The 18,188-nt window shown below is 40.0% G+C and overlaps 1 protein-coding gene across 1 annotated transcript in view; it reads right to left on the bottom strand.

Annotated features, from left to right (window-relative positions):
* The window catches only part of LOC113009405 (fetuin-B-like), a 50,907-nt gene that overhangs the window by 11,058 nt on the left and 21,661 nt on the right, over window positions 1-18,188 (bottom strand). The window lies entirely within an intron of this gene.

The raw sequence follows: 18,188 nt of genomic DNA, 5'->3' as shown, positions 1-18,188 counted from the left end.
TCACAACACAATTATGCATTAAGCAATAGAAATGCTATCCGGTCTTTAAGTCTGATGTCATTAGTCATTTCCAGGTCCAAACTCTGCTGCAGATCCCAAAGTCAAAGGATCTCTGCGGCATCACTGAGAGTTACAAACTGTCTAAATTCTTTCATCTTTAATAAAATGATCAGTGTGTGGCTCTACCAGGTGTAACATCCAGGCATCCATGAAAACAGAATATATGAAATTTAACAGAGTTAGAAGTTAGATTGCTTGTTTCCCCCTAAACATGATATACCAGCTGAATGAATGCTAACTTTTTTCCACTTGATAAAAGTTAACGTGAGGGTTCGGTTAGGCTGACAGTGATCACTGACTGTTTTTAGGGGCTTGCTCAGATGTAATAGAACAAGATAAAAAGCATTAAAACATTTTAACAGCACAACAGGCTTAATAAACACAGAGTAGTTTGGGCCCGGAAGCAGGATTCATACATCATCACTTAAAGAACAGCTCTCGGGGCAGAGATAGCTCAGTAGATGCCACATGATCGGAAGGTTGGGCATTCAACCAACAGCGGCTATCCTGGATTGGTAGCTGCCCACTGCATCACTGAGTGAATGGGTTAAATGCAGAGTACTAAGCATTTTCCTACAGGATTAATAATGTATACATAAACAATGAGATTCAAGATAAGTCAAATTTGATAATATTTGACACATCTGTGAAGCAGAAATATCAGTAAAACACACAGGAAGTAATACTGTATATCTGAAATATTAGTAAAAAATAACTTCATATAAATGGTGAATAGCACACTTTTGTGACATTTGTCAACACCATTAGAAAAAGGGTCAACACCGTCAGACAAAAAATCCTGATGGTGTTGACGTCATGTTTTTCTGACAGAAACCATCTTGTTTTTCATCATTTGTTTATGGCCTCTACAATCTACCTAAATTAAGCTCTTTTTACAAAACAAAATAAATAAATCTTGGTTTACATCGACTTTGGTGTTGACGCGCTATGGTTGTGACACAGAGTTTTATCAGAAAGGTGTGTCATAAATGAAATAAAAATAAAATAAATTATCACAGCAGTGACCTCATGGCATGTGTACCAAACAGGAAGTGGTAAAGGGGTCCTCAGAGTGTAAGCTACCCACAATAATTCCCGATTCTTTTCTACTAGAAAAAAGTAGGGAAAAAATTTTTCAATTGCATATTTTTGATATTATATAATGTTATTGACTTAAATACTTAGTGAGAGCCATGATGTTTAATTTTACATTACTTTTACTTTTTTTCCCTGTATTTTAATATTATCACACCTGCTTCTGGACAATGGATTTTTAAGGTACTGGTAATCTATTGTACCATTTAAAATAAATATATATGTATAAAAAATGCAAATTCATGCTTTTGTTGCATAAACATTGCCTTGGTTTGTCTGTTAGTCAGTGTGGTTAACACTTGTATTCATATTTTTAACCCCAAAATTGGGTTTTATCTGGCGGACATGTTTTGTCCCTTATCTCAAGAATCACTGAGTAACCAAACGGGGGCCACCGTGAGGTTTTCCAGCTCTTGGTGCCTCATCAGCTACATACCAATGTGCTCCACCTGGTTCGTGGTTCGGTGGCTGCGGGTCACTTCGGAGTCACCATAACTTTGCAAAGACTTCGGTCCTGGTTCTACTGGCCAGGGTATCACCAAGATGTAGAGCTCCATCAGTATGATGCTTGCACTGCCCAGAAGGGGCCATCAGAATGGCCCCCACTTGCAACAGTATCAGGTGGGGGCTCCCATGGAAGGTGTTGGGGTAGTCATCCTTGGCCGTTTCCCTACCACTAACCTAGGGAACCGCTATGTCCTTTTCCTGCCATGGACTACTTCACCAAGAGACCTGAAGCATATACTGTCGCCGCCCAGAGTGCTGTTACCACAGCTGAGTGTCTGGTCAATGAGAAACATAATACTCAAAGAAGGGGGGAAGGTCTTGCACCCGGCAGGTGTGGGTTTATAGCCCATAGAGGAAAAAAGGCCTTGCCAGCATTGCCTTCCCCAAAACCTCCAAGATTTGGCTGAATGTAATCTGTTGTAATCTGTATGTTATCTCCCATCATGCCTCTGGCAAACTGTGCTTCATGTTAAGTTTAAGGAAATTGTCTTTGCTGTATCTGTTATTGTTATGAAACTTACTTAGTTTTGTTCCTGCATATCGTGCTGTGTTGTTTTAACATACAGCTGTTGTTATAGTGGAAAAGAGATGTTACACCATAAGTGAAGATATATGCAGGGTTACTGACCCTCTTGGAAGCACAGTGTTGGGTGTCTTCTCAATGGTGAATAAACAAGCTCCCCCTTGTGTGTCACTGGGATAAGAGGCATTATCTAGAGAGCCAGCACCTAATTGTGAAATCTCTGCTATGTGAGTGCTGAGCTTGGTCCAATATTTTGCATGACAAACAGGAAACATCTCTTAAGGACATGACTTTCAGATACTAATCCTCAGTCTTTGGTAATTTTTTAGGCCTGACACTTATTTATGTTTTTTGCTCCTCAACTTCCTCAGATTTATAAAGCTAATGATTCTTTGCGAATAATCTTGATTATTGGCAGAAGTACAACTATATGTCTGCTAAATGCAACTAACTTTACATTTGTTATAGATTCAACTAAACAAACTGTATGTTTTTGCAATAGGCTGCTAGAAACAAAGTGCCTAAAGACACTATTTAAAGTACACTGAAAAAATGGGAATTGGCAGGCTTTTGAATTTGCACAAATGAATTTAGTTAATGCTACACAAGCCTTTCATGTTTCTCTTATTTACATGATTAAATAAAGTACCATTTACTTGATTATAAACAATACTGAGACTACTCATTTTTCTTGCATTGATTTAAAATGACTAAATTAGAATACTAAAACCATTGTAATCATGTTTGACAACAACCGGAAATGATGCAATATATTCAAAGACAACAACTAAATATGATTGGATAATAAGACCTAGAGTCTTATCCAATAAGACAACGACATAATTTAAGGAGAGCGCAATTGACCGCCAGATTCTGGAAGACTGTTTAGCCACATGCAACCTTTGGCACTGAGTCAGGCATACTGAGAAGGTAAGTAATTTAAATACATTTGTTTTAGTTGGGTACGTTTTCACAGATGTGTTGTAGTGCATGCTATATAAAAATTAATCTGTAATGCATCTACATGTTGTTTTTACAGTGCTAGCTAAAGCTGGTATTAGCTTTGTGGCTAAAACTGAAAAATAGTAACAAATTGCAGCTGTTGTCGGTCAGATATGGAATTTATGCATGTGACAGAGAGCACTGACGTTTTTGATGGCTTAGCAAGTTAAAACATCACTGAGAGAGCGCAGTAGTGTTTGTGTTACTCGTGCTAGTTATGGCTACAGTGGCTAATTAGTCCGGCTGTAACCGTCAGAGTTTAAGAAGCTGGGAGCCCCACAGTGCTATACCTTAATTCTTGCTGCTGACACGCAGCAGTTATAATAAGGATCCTGCCACCTTAGACGTGGGTTTAAGAACCTGTGCCCATAAATGCCAAATCATTTTTCCATTTAGTCATTGTTTTAGGTGAAGTGTCACTTACTTGACTATTCTATTGGTCACGGCCAAATAATACAGCAGATATCTACAAGGAGATAAGTTTGTTCAACAGACTATGTCTTATTAAGTGATGTATTGTGAATTTTCCAACATCGGCCCAAAACAAATTAGGACCCTTTCCCCCCCTCTTTTTTTCTAGTTTGTGTAGAACATATGTGAGCTGCTTCTCAAAACATTATGTATAAATGAGGGAAAGATTGGTACTTTAAAGAAACCATTGATGCTCTTCTGGACTGGAATACCTTTTTTCAATTAAAATTAATGTTTTTTGTGGTGGTAGAATTTTTACCTTTATGATTACAGAAGTCAAAACATCAGATGATGATAGCTTACTATCTAAACTCCCCATCTCTTGGCAAGTCTGAATTAGAGAGCTCAGCTGTATCGGCCTTTCTAGTGGATTTAAAGAGTTAAAGAGGAGATAGCTTAAGTCATTAGGTACATATTCCCTGACATTCTAGAGGTCAACCTTGCACAGTGTGTGACATTAAAGGGCATAACTTATAGAAATGGAATGGTACTGGCCCAAAGGGCAGCAGGTGGATTGCCAGAATACTGAAAAACCATATCTGCATTGTACCACAGCATATTCTACATTGTCAGAGCTTGGTGGCTGGTACAGAGAGCACGACAGAGCTTTTGAGCTCAACCCAGTATCATCAAGAATATTCACTCTCATTTCACTCTGTGAACTCCTTGAAACTTATCCATTGGTTGTCTATGAGATTGGATCAGTCCACATTGTGACTTTAAAAAGGCATATAGAAATAAAAGGTGTTCATATAAGTGTAATAGGTTCAGTCGCATGTATTTCATTAGATAAATTCTTCTTTTTTTATGTGTGATCTTTATAACTTTGACTATTGGGTATGGATAGCTTTATGAAAACTAAACTGAAAGGATTCTTTCTGAATATGTCATTCTTTTTTGCCTACAGTCCTATGGTCCTAAAGACTGTTTTGGCTCACTCTCTAATGGAGCGCCTGAATCAACTGAGGATCTCATCGTTGAAGTCAAGAGACAGTGTTGTCTTCAGGGCAGTTTCAGACTTCAGTTTATGGATTTCTTGTTTGGGAATGAGTTTCTTAACCTCACCTCAGTTTCAGAAGTAGCAGACAAAGGGACTCTTAAAGCTATTGACATGCCAAAGCCCACCACATGGACATAAAAAAAGAGTAACAGAGTTGGTGAAACTCAAGATGGAAAAGACTTTTTCATACAGAAGACATGAAGTTGTCCATGATGCACCAATGGTGGAGGCTTTCATGGCAAGATGGCCTGATCTATTTGATTTCCATGAGGTAAGGTTTGCCTCATACACGGTGTTCTTGTGGTATTAGCCTAAAATGGTTAAGGCACAGTTGTTATTTGACAGCCCATTTCTTCAGTATGAGTGATTGCAGCCTTCTTCCAGGTAGTAAACCTTTGAAGCTCATTCCTCTGTGCTCATGTTTTCAGATCAACACTGAGTTTAAGAGAATTGCCACCATCCCCCCTCAAACAAAGTTCCTGGCTCAGCTGGATCTCCACTTGGACAACCTGGTGAAGTTGGTCAACAGAAGAGGAGAGCTTGGACTAATACTGAAAAGAATTGTGGCATAAATGGATAATGTAAGTGATAAAGCCTGAATTTCAAATGTTTTCCCATGATAAATTCTCTCATATTGTATTTTTACATCTGCTTGTTTTTTTAACCTTCACTTTGTCAACTTATTATTAATTGCCAGTAAACCTATTATTAATTTGTGTGCCTTTACTTTAAAAACATTCATGTAAAGTACACTATTAAAACTTAAATGAAGGACAAGGGCTGAATGAAGATGCTAATTACATACATTTCATTTCAGTGCAAAGATGTTGATGCTGCGTCTGTCAAGGGAGTGTGTATCTACATGGGTGAAGACGCTGGCATGCTTATCCGGGAGTATGTGGTATGTACTTGTCTTTTTTTTTCTTCTTTTTTTCAGACTTTCCACAGTTTGTCATATTACTTACTTGGCATGAAATGACTAACGTGGCTTCTTTTTTACAGGGCATCGAAGAACGTGCCATCAGTGAGACTGTTGAAGACACCACTGTTTGAATTTATCTTCTTAAAGAGCAAGCTTCAGCAGATGAACAAGAGTTGTCCTTGCAGGCATCAGGGTGGCGAAGACTTTGGATAATGTAGCATTTGCTGTGATAATGCTATTTGGACTCATGTATGCATTAAACCTTGCTTACCCTGCGGACCTGCGCTACAACTTTTACGTTTTCCAGAAGGTTTTCATGGAACTGGATGGAGCTAAACTCTCTAAAGTTCTTGCTTTCAAAAACCATCTGTTTCATTGAGAAGTCAAAGACTGCACTTCTGCAATTCTTTGCAGTTTTTCATTTTGTGTTCAGTAACGTTATACTGCTTATGTTTTTATTGCTTTCCCCTCATGTGACTGCAATGCAGGATGATTCTTCCTTTTGGTATCATGTTCTAAGAAATTTTTACTGACGATTTTTAGCAATATGTTCTAAGTCAACCTTAATGTCCTGCTTACATGTTTAAAATGAAGATTAAAATTCATGTAGGTGTTTGGTATTAGTTATGTAACAATGTCATTTAAGGCTCAACTTAGTTGAAATCTTGTACAGATAAATACTTGTACAGAAACTGAAACTGTTGTCAAATAATACACAAGTTATATTTTGTAAATCTGTTTACTCATAAAAGCGTGTTGCTTTTTTTCAGGTAGTCTTAATTTAGTTTACATTTTCAATTGTGTAATTAATTCAAATGTTATATGTAAGAGATGACAGGATCATCTATAAGTACTTTCTTTTATTTGCTGCTGAGGTCAGTTTTTTGTGATATATTTGCAAATATATTCTCAAACTAACTTTTTCTTTTAGTTATTTCTGCAGGCTCTATTTAAAAATGTGTTAACAAGTTTATATGGATGTGATTTTGGATTTGTTCATGGCAGAATTGCTGCTTTCACTGCTGTTACAGTTTAATAAAGGTGAATTGTTCAGTAGCACTCACAGTCTTTGCCTTTTTTTTGTCAATAATGATCAGTTAATATTTCAATTGAAAAAATTAAGTAGGATTTAAAGCCATAAGTTGTGTTGCAGGAACATAATTGCAATGTGTTTACATTACATAATATCATTGCGTACGACTGGCAAATAAAAATAAGTTGGTGTTAAACATTAAAATATATTGACATTATGCAATACATTGATGTTAAGATAACCGATTAATATTAGTACATCAAACATGATTTTTTTAAGTAATCTAATGTAAATAAAATACTTTGATTTGACAAGCATTAATTACTTGAGGGAAAGTGGAAAATTAAGTCAGTCATACTTGTTCATATTATGTGGGACCGATGTACACAATAAAATCAAGTAAATTGAAATAACTTTTTTTTTCAGTGTAGGCTCTTAGCTGAGTTTTGTGTTTTGCGTAGACACCAGTTCTTTCTTTGAGCTATGTGCCTTTTCTCTAGCTGTGGGTTCTCAATAATGACAGTAATGACAGAGCTGACGAGACAGGGGAAACGTAAACTGAACACACTCACATCAGACAGAGACCTTCAGAATAAAACAGGAAACTTACAGACACAGAGAACCAGACAAGACACTGAACTTAACAGACCAAGGGCGTAGATTTGGCATCGACGGAAGGGACATGTCCCCACCAATATCCAGCGATTATTGAATTTTACCCACCAATAATTTGATCTCTTCAAGTAAAAGAAAAACACACAAAAAGAAAGAAAAAAAAAGATCTGTCAAAGTGGGAGAAAGAGTTAAATTACATTCTCCACTGTAGTCCTACATCATGTAACAAATATGGCCAATGTGATTGGCTGTGCCTTTAAGGGAGCTCTGTTTAGTTTTAGCAACAGCAAACCTGGGGTCCGTTCTTCGTACCTCGCTTACTACATCCAAGATCAAATGACACATCCAAGATCAAATCATCGCGCTAACTTTGAGCTCGCTATTCCGGTTCTCCGAACACACCTGTTGTTGACGATTAGTATAGCTGGATGAAGTAATGTGAGATCACTGGGTGTCGTAACAGGGGCTACGCATCGATAGTAGAAACATTGATCGGCAACCCTTTGATTGGTCGGCGAAAATGTCGAAGGAGCGCGCTCAGTATTTTTCGGCAGCAGAGCAAGAACTCTTGATTGAGGGATTTCAGGAGTTTCAGAGTTTAATTAAAACGCAAGGGAACACTGCAAAGGCTGCAAAAGCAAGGAGAGAGGGCTGGCAGAAAGTTGCTGACAAATTAAACTCGTAAGTAATTTAATAATAATAATAATAATAATAATGGATTGGATTTATATAGTGCTTTTCAAGGCACCCAAAGCGCTTTACAATGCCACTATTCATTCACTCTCACATTGACACACTGGTGGAAGCAGCTACGGTTGTAGCCACAGCTGCCCTGGGGCAGGCTGACAGAAGCGAGGCTGCCATATCGCGCCATCGGCCCCTCTGGCCAACACCAGTAGGCGGTAGGGTAAATTTATTATATTATATTACATTATATCACATTATATTATATTACATTATATCCTCTTTCACATCAGAGCCACAACAGGACCCACTAGAACATGGGAACAAGTAAAAGTGAAATATAAGAATATTCTACAGAATGGTAATATTTATCACTTATATTGCTTTTAGTCTCTTGAAAAGAGACCCTGAAGTAATCTGTTTGTTTATAACAGCAACCAAGAAAAGGGCAGAGCAAAAAAAAGACAGGTGGTGGTCCTGCACCCCCTCGTCAACAAGCTGGTTAAGTAAATAATACCCTCACGGGAAAATCGATATCTCTCTATGAGCACACTGTCGCGCTGAGATAAAGGATCCTGTCTATCCCGCAATATACGCTGAATTCTGAAAACTCTCCTTATCAATCTCGCACCTTCCGCAATGGGTGGCTCGCGGATACGGACAGGACATGGCTGCGACAGACTTCCCAAATCCACCTTCGCTTTTATAGCCGTGGTCTCTCATCTTGATTACATTAAGTAATTTACTATTACTACTCTAAAATATGAATTACATCTGAAATAATCAAATACATGAAATAGAATGATTAATAGTACATTTCCCTTTTTTTAGGAAATGACCTGTATGTATCTGTATGAAATCAATGAAAGGATCAAGTACTGCATTATCTTTAGTTACATTGATAATATTTATTGATGGTAAAACAGTGGCAAAATATCGCTGTTGCTTTCGTATAAATGAAGCGGACATACCTGAGTGGCCGCGATCTAATCTTGTTTACATAAAGTAAGCCTGCTCCCGAGCAGGTTTACGCTTACGGATCTGTTGCTATGACAGCAAGTCCCGTATGAGCTTCGGGGAACCGAACGATCCAAGATCACATGAAATCGTCAACAATCAAATCCAGCTAACTTACTTAGCGAGGTACGAAGAACAGACCCCTGAACTGCGAGGACCTGCAAGGGAGGATGGCAGCACAAAGGAAGAACCTGGATATAAGAAAGTATTTTTCAAAGAAACCTGTAAGTCACTTAAAGCCAAGTTCACTCATAAAATGTGTCCCTCATAATAACGTTACAGGCTATGCTAGGCTTTGGCCCACATCAGTCTAAAACTGTATGTAACCATGAATAACGTGTTTTGGAAACTAACTGCACAACAGGGAGCACTATTAGTTATCTCAGTCTCAGAGCAGCATTTCTAATTTTGATCGAAACTGTCAGAGAAAACAGCAGCCTCGAGCAAGCCAGGATATTAGTTTACAGAGGCTGTTAAAATTATATGTCTAACGTGGTCAACAATGACTCAAATGAGATTAAACAATTCTGCTGTATGTCCACCAGGAGAGACTGGACAGTATAGATGTAAAACAAACATGCCAACAGTTTATCTCAGTTAACGAGAGGAGAAGGCATGTGTTTGGCTCCTTCACATAGTGGACATTGAGTTGTTGTGTGGGACACCAGGGGCCCGTTCTTCGTACCTCGCTAAGTAAGTTAGCTGGATTAGATTGTTGACGATTTCGCGTGATCTTGGATCTTTCGGTTCCCCGAAGCTCATCCGGGACTTGCTGCCATAGCAATAGAGCCGTAAGCGTAAACCTGCTCGGGAGCAGGTTTACTTTATGTAAACAGGATTAGATCGCGGCCATGCAGGTATGTCCGCTTCATTTATACGAAAGCAACAGCGATATTCCACCACTGTTTCACCATAAATAAATATTATCAATGTAACTGAAGATAATGCAGCACTTGATCCTGTTATTGATTTCACACAGATACATACAGGTCATTTCCTAAAAAAGGGAAATGTAGCCTACTATTAACATTCTATTACATGTATGTGATTATTACAGATGTAATTCATATTTTAGAGTAGTAATTGTTGTGATATTTTGATACCATGGTAGCATTTACAGGATATTGTTTTATAGTGATATTATACAGGAAAACTGTTACTCAATAAGGCCCATTTACTAGTTGTTTTTCTCTTTCTCTGTGACCCAAGAATTAATGTGTAAGAATCACAGGATGGTACCTCAAGGTCGAAAACACCACAGAGATCACTTCTTTACTCCCATCCTCCCTTCTTTATCTCCTAGAAAAGAGCTTGTTAAAGGCCAGGTGGTTTGTTTCAGAATTCACTAATGAAAGAACTCTGTATTCTATGTCTAGGAGTGTATTTTGCTGGAATGATCATAAATTGTAGCTGAACTGATAAACTACACAAAGGATACTTCTTTGCTCAGAAGGCAGGAAGACGTTTCCTTATTTGGTCTGTACCGGTTTGAACTGAGAATCTGCTGACACACGAACCTTTTTTTTCCTCTATATAAACTGTTGTACTGAATAAACCTTTGAGTTGATTGTGGGAGAGCAACCTGAAACAGTCTATGTATCACTTTGTTCTCCTAACTGCTCCCGGCGCTGTAACTAACCCGCTGAACGGCATACTTGAGCGTTACTTTGAATAATTAGGAATCTTATAAGGAAAGGACAAAACTCTGCTTATCGGTGATCACGCCTCGGAGGAAACCCGATCCACGGATGAACCCGGGACGGAGATTTCTTTCAATTTGGTGTCAGAAGTGGGATCGGCTGACGAAGGTAAATACACGTCTTTAATATTTATATAAGACCGTATTATACCTCTCTCAGTGATCGATCTATAAAAGAAACGGGATATGCTGACGAAGTTTCACTTAGTGATCCAGAGAGATACACTGACGACTTCCTTAGTCCCCGAATAAAGTAAATTAAAAGCAGAAAGACACAGGAAGTTGCCTGTTGTATTGCGAGAAGCTGCTCGTTAAGTGAGAAGTTGCTCACCCAAACAAAAATTGCTAGCAATAAATTTAAAGTAACCTCAGCTGTGCCACAGCAAAATACTAACATAAATCCTTCAAAGCGTGTAAACCCCTCTGGAAATCACTGAACATGGGTCAGAATAATTCAAAAAACTCAGACAGGTCCGAGAAAAAAAATCGAAATTAACTGTAAAACCAAAAAAAAATAAAAAAAATAAAGTCTCAAATAACGGCTCAGTACAACTCCCACTTCCGGTGACGTGTAACCTACGTCCGCGAATCGGTGAAGACTTCCATGATTACGTATCCAGAACATGCGGAAGTACTTACGTGACTGACTTTGTTTACAACTTAAGAACTGTAAGTTCAATGCATTCTAATTTATTTCCGGAGCCCTATCCCGAACGATTATCGCCAGAAAACAGGTCAGTAAAACTGAAGGCCAGTGCAGATACTACCACGAAAGCTAAAAGTGTTAAGATAATGCTGAATTTTGATGTTGAAGGCTCAGAGGAAAGTGAAAAAACGAATGTATGCAGGATCATCCGCTCCAGCACAGCAAGGAAGTTTCAGAGGACGGAAAGATAAGAGTAGAGACGTATGTTTTTTATTGTGGAAAAATAGGACACTGGAGGAGGGAATGCAAATCAGCAGCACATAGGTCTCAACCACAAAACACAGGACCAGTTCCTGCCACTAGGCGTCAGCAGAGCTCTTCCAGTCAAGGTAACTGGCAACCACAAGGAGCACGCAATAATGGCTCCACATCTAAGCAGCCTTACAATCCACAAGGTAGACAAGCTAGAGGTGCAAATTTAGCTCAGTTTTCCAGCAGCCGCAGACACCCAGAGCAAAAATGAATTTGTGTATTTCATTTAACACAAAGTGTGAAATGTTTGCTGACACTGATAACAGCTTATGTTTTCTCTGCCTTATGCACCATGGAGAAGGAACAGCCTCTGTGTCAGCTGGACGCCTCAGCAGAGAATGAACTCAACATCCTTTTTCTGGTATTCCACGTCACACACTGTGCCAAAAAAACGTGTACAAATACAACAAGCCACACTTTTGTTTCTCTCACACTGTTCAACAACATGATAACTGCTCACACAAGTGAAGGTCAAACAGTGGTTTTGTCACATAACTCAGACATAGGTTACGACATAACTAAACCATGTCGACACATAGATCTAACCTACCTTATATTGACTTTACACCTCATCACGCACAGCTCATGAAATGCAACAAGCCAGTATATGTCAAGCAATATCCCATTTCCACCGAAAAAGCCGCAGCTCTAGATGTCATCATAGGAGATTTATTGACTATAGGAGTAATAAAGCCCACACTCCTGTCAATCCTGTGCCAAAGCCTAACAAACCTGGCGTATGGTGTTTCATACAAGACTTAAGGCAAATTAATGCAGTCATTATGCCTCTGCCACCTCTCAGACGTTCCCAGCATATTGACATCTATTCCATCCACAGCTATACATTTTACCGTGGTGGACCTGTGTTCCGCCTTTTTCTCAGTACCTGTGCATGAAGACACACAGCCGTTATTTGCATTCACACATAGAAATAAGCAGTACACTTGGACTCGTTTGCCCCAAGGCATGATAGACAGCCCTGCGGCTTTCTCAATGGTGGTCCGTGCTACCCTGGACAGCTTCACTCCTCCGGAGGGCTGTACTGGATGACCTCCTCCTCTGTGCTCCGAGTGAGGAACTATGTCAAACTGCTACACACATGCTTCTCCAGCACCTCCAACAGACTGGCCACAAAGCATCAGCAAAGAAAATGCAGTACTGTCAGACTTCTGTTCAATATTTGGGATTCACACTGTCTCACGGAAAACGTTCCATGACTACAGACAGGGTCAAAGCTGTGACCTCCGTCCCTCGGCCCACTACACAGAAGGAAATGTTGTCCTTCTTAGGCATGGTGAACTATTGCAGACAGTGGATACCAGACTGTTCTTTTCATGACCACATTCTGCGTGACTGTTGTAAAAAAGACAAGCCTCCTCGAATACTGTGGTCCACAGAAATGACAGCCTCTTTCAATTAAAGGGAGTGCTGACCTCCGCCACTCAAAGGTGCTGCCTGTGGATTGTTCAGGGGATGCCGGCCTGCCTGAGGGCGGTAGCAGTTTGCTCTATCATATAAGGGACTGCGAGAAGCTCACACTCTCACATGACACTATTCTACACACCAATCACCAGGTCACGACCATTCTAGCAAACATAACTACACAACATATGACTGCACAACGTCGCTCAGGTTATGAAGCTACACTGACCTCCACAGCAAACCTCACCATAAAAGCGAGCAGCACACCCAATTCGCCAGCACATTTATTGATCCATATGCTGTGTTCTTCTGACCGACAGGATGGCTCAGACAGGCTTGACGATCATGACTGCATGACACGTATACAGGAATCCACAGCACCACGTCCAGATTTAGAACAAACACCTATCCCAGACTCAGCCACGGTTTATGTGGACGGGTCCTGTTCAAGGCCAAATGACAACTCATTTCTTTGTGGCTATTCAGTGGTAACATTGCCTGACATCATACTAGAGGCTCACTCATTACCATTTCACTCAGCACAAAAAGCAGAGCTCATGGCTTTAATACGCGCCTGTGAGCTCCATGTGGATAGGCGTGTGACAATTTACACAGACAGCCGCTATGCGTTTGGCGTCGTACATGACTTTGGCACATTGTGGAGACAAAGAGGATTTAGATCTGCTGATGGAAAACCGATTGCTAATTCTGATCTTGTGCAGAGACTTTTTCAGGCTATACAGCTACCATCGGCCGTTGCAGTTGTTAAAACGAAAGGACACAGTACAGCTGACACAGACGAAGCAACAGGTAATGCCTTAGCAGACGTGACAGCCAAGGCTGCAGCTGCATCACAACTCCCACCTCCACAGGAAGTATTATCTGTGCCCCTACAGTTGCCACTTGTTACACTCCCAGACTATTTAGAAACAAATGTTGATTTAAACTTTATACAAGAGCAGGCCTCTGCATCTGATTACACCTATTGGGAGGATAATGACTGTACCTTAGATGACAGAGATGGCCTATACAAAATTTTGAGGGTTTGATTGCCCTCCCATATTCCCTGATGCCAGTCCTTGTCCGACATTTTCACTGTGTGAGTCATGTCGGACAAAGAGGGGTATTAAATAATGGCAATAAAATCAAAATCAAGATTTGTAATTGAGAAAACATCACATGCAGTAAAAAAGCATATTAGCAACCTGTCTAACATGTGCACGAACTAATGTAGGGAGACCAAAAGCGAAACATCAGTATTTACCACAACCAGATTTTCCATTTCATACATTATGACTCCATCTGCAGTAACCAAATTATCTCCATTTGAAATAAGACTATTTCCAACACCATGGTCAGCTTCCAGAGGGGCACCGCTAGTAGAAGGTGATGTATATTGCATTGTCCGACTATGTTCACAATCTGGTAGAAACACTGAATAATAACTATGCCAAAGTTTGTCTTTCTCAGCCTTTCCCCTCCACAGTTCCACCAGTGGAGACAAGGAGATGCGGTGTTGGTGAAGTCGCTAAAACCAAGGACACTCAGGGAGGCCGCGCGTTTTCCAGCCCCCAGACTGTACTGGCAGTGACGAAGAACCAGCATCCTCACAGACGGACAACCTCAGTGGATTCATGCCAGCAGGGTTAAGACTAGAGCTGGGCGATATGAGATTTTTTCATATCACGATATGTTTTTTTCATTTCAGTCGATAACGATATCTATCACGATATAAGCCAAATAACTATATTTGTAAGATTTAAATGTGCCGTTGCTCACAAGTAAAATGTGAAATAATCAGCAGCTTGTTTTTATTTAAATATTTATTTCCCATAATAAGTTCAACAGGGTAGATGTACTTAAGGAACATGAGACTTTTTCAGATAAATAAAGGCAAATATTGCAAACTACACAAAAGGCAGCCACTAAAGCGTTTAAGTTTCAAAATAGAACAAACGAAACAGACTAAATTGTCAATTCCACTTAGAAACAAAATATTAATTCTAAAAATAAATCTTAGTTTGTTTTACAGAAGAACAGACAAAACTGACTAACTTTTTTCAATATCAAATAAACTGAGAACTAAAAGGAAATTCTCAATCTCTCCTTGTTGTATAGCTGAGCTTTTCAAACAGTTTTAACAGTTACTTTAGTCTGACAAAAGCCGAATGACGAATTAGCGCTTCCAGTCAGAGACTGAGGCTACGTCCACACGTACACGGGTATTTGTGAAAACGGAGATTTTCCGTTTTCGTTTTAAAAAATAATCCCGTCCACACATAAAGGCAGAAATGAAGGAAAACGCTGCTATGAACATGCCAAAGCAGCAGGTGGCGCTAGATTCCTAACCGTGCCGAAATGTTGGCCAATCAGAAGTCTAGAAGCCTCGGTGGGAAAAAGTAAACAAAGCTGGGGCATAGAAGCAGAACCGAGTCGTATGTGTGGAGGGACAGTAACTGTGTGTATATGTAAGCATTTAAACACTGCAGAGAGTAGAATTAACAGTAACAGTATTGTAGAAATTCATTTCACCGAAACAATAACGTGGCGCACAGTGTGACGCATGAACCAGTTTATTGTATTTCCAGACTTGCTTTCGGCACAATTTACAGTGCACGCTACTCTGTTTTTTGTCAGACTTGAAATAGCCGAAATACCTTCACACTACGGAACTTCTATGGCTCTTCCGTTTGACAATCTCTCCGGCATTGGAACCATCATCTGTTTTCTCTTCGGTCACGCTCGGTTGATTTTTCTAGTCGGCACACTCATTTCCTCCATTACGCGCTGGCTCCATTACCCGCTGGCTGCTTCCCAAACAAACACACGTGCGGCTTGGCACTTGTGCTGTACCTAACAAGTCACGCGACGTGACGCTGCGGCTGTGATTGGTTCGGCTCTGCGCTACTTAATTTGGATTGGCTGACCTTTTTTTTTTTTTTTTGAGGACAAGAGCAGCGAGGTCTATCAGGATAGCTTAATTTCTCTATCGAGTAAAAGTTATATCGCGATACATATCGTTATCGTTCTATCGCCCAGCTCTAGTTAAGACCAGCCCAACCAGCCCATCTCAGGCGTCGGATCAAGCAGATGACGTCTCCGGCGAGCCAACGCCCGGAACCAAAACAAATAAACACACAACGGGTAGATGACATCTCCGGCGAGCCAGCGCCCGGATCCAATCCACCTACACACATGCAATCACTGATTAACACACAACGCCTGAAAGAGCCAAGACTCAGAGAGCTCTTTGATGCTTCACCTGAACAACAACAAGGTACTCAAACATCCAGCAGGAACAGAAAGCCGAGAGTACCACAGGATGTCTAATCTGATAAAGCTAGACTCATTCCATCCTGATAATGGAGAAAATGAAATGCCCATTGTCATCATACGACGCTTATTCTATGTCTCTCGAACCTGGGACCAGGCCAGAAGACGACTGAAGAACAGTTTTTCTTATATATTTAGGTTATTTATCATATCTATCGCATTAACTTTAGGATTTTTCTTTGCTATTTTGTATTGTAGACTGCAACCATGTTCACATTTCTGCAGGTCGTATTTTGCTGACGATACCTCATGCTCTATTTTGCAAGACACCTACTTAATGCACTCCTTACGTTCCCTAAAATCAGTAAATGGCAACATAGACGCCACTAATAAACCATTTTATGCACCCCCTAGAGCAGGAGCTAACGCCTGGTATGAAAATGCCAGAATAGCCGCTCGTGACTTAGGAAACAGTAACTGTTATGTCTGTTCAAAAGGTAACCCAGAACAGGTAATAGTAGGATACCCCATATCCGGTTTCCCCCTCACTGAGGGACTAGAGAAAATCGGCGGAGATAATGCTCTCCTTAAAGACACTTTACAGTTGACTCTGAGCCCTCTCGACTGCTTACTTAGACACACACACACACCAACTAACCCTGAGACTCCATTAGGCGAATTATTGAAGTTATCTAATGACACGGCAGGGACCTGCGCCCCAATGAAACGCCCTAAGACTAGGTTAAAGCCCTCACTACCCCTAGGACAGATCCCTTTCCATTTTAATACTAGTATGATATGTCTGCGCAGACTAAAGTTAACGGGCCCAGACACACACATAGATTATACAAAGGATAACTATACATTCTTCTCTGACTCCCCAGGTGCACGCTGTAATGAGACATGGCTAGCTGTCTCTGTGGCTGAAGTTTTATCATATCTGGAGGAACACACACACAGTTCAAGTTTGAGCGGAGAATCGATCATTGTTCCCCCAGAAGGTGTATTAAATGATACTAACTGGGGGGAGTTAGTTAAATCACACATGGTCACGCATCTTACTAGAGCAATCCCTAACGGTTATTGGTTGTGCAATAATACTCTTAGACTAGCCTTACCCGTTAATTGGACCGGTACCTGTGGTCTAGTGACCGTTGATGTATGCTGTACTTTCATTCCCAATAATACCGCCCCTAACGGTTCATTCACACAAGCTATGAATAGACTTGAAGCATTGAAGATAGAACTAATTGCCAATACAGGCCACGGTCAGTGGCTAGATAAGTGGCTACAGGACACGTTTGGAAAATGGAAGGAACTAATTGTAGCCTTTGTAACCGTTGCCGCATGTTTTCGATAATTATTGTCTGTTGTGTGATACCATGTATACGCTCTCAGAATTTTTGATATTAAGCTTACTCGAAGGACTAGTTACATTTATGATTTGTTTCACATTTATGATTTGTCTTTATATTATGTTATTACATTCTGTCTTTATACTATGTTATCATTTCATGATAAAAGGGGGGAACTGTTGTGATATTTGATACCATGGTAGCATTTACAGGATATTGTTTTATAGTGATATTATACAGGAAAACTGTTACTCAATAAGGCCCATTTACTAGTTGTTTTTCTCTTTCTCTGTGACCCAAGAATTAATGTGTAAGAATCACAGGATGGTACCTCAAGGTCGAAAACACCACAGAGATCACTTCTTTACTCCCATCCTCCCTTCTTTATCTCCTAGAAAAGAGCTTGTTAAAGGCCAGGTGGTTTGTTTCAGAATTCACTAATGAAAGAACTCTGTATTCTATGTCTAGGAGTGTATGTTGCTGGAATGATCATAAATTGTAGCTGAACTGATAAACTACACAAAGGATACTTCTTTGCTCAGAAGGCAGGAA

Source organism: Astatotilapia calliptera, chromosome 17, assembly GCF_964374335.1.
Source record: "Astatotilapia calliptera chromosome 17, fAstCal68.1, whole genome shotgun sequence".
Lineage (NCBI taxonomy): Eukaryota > Metazoa > Chordata > Actinopteri > Cichliformes > Cichlidae > Astatotilapia > Astatotilapia calliptera.
The sequence above is the reverse complement of the archived record's forward strand: the minus strand, read 5'-3'. Positions and strand labels throughout refer to the sequence as shown.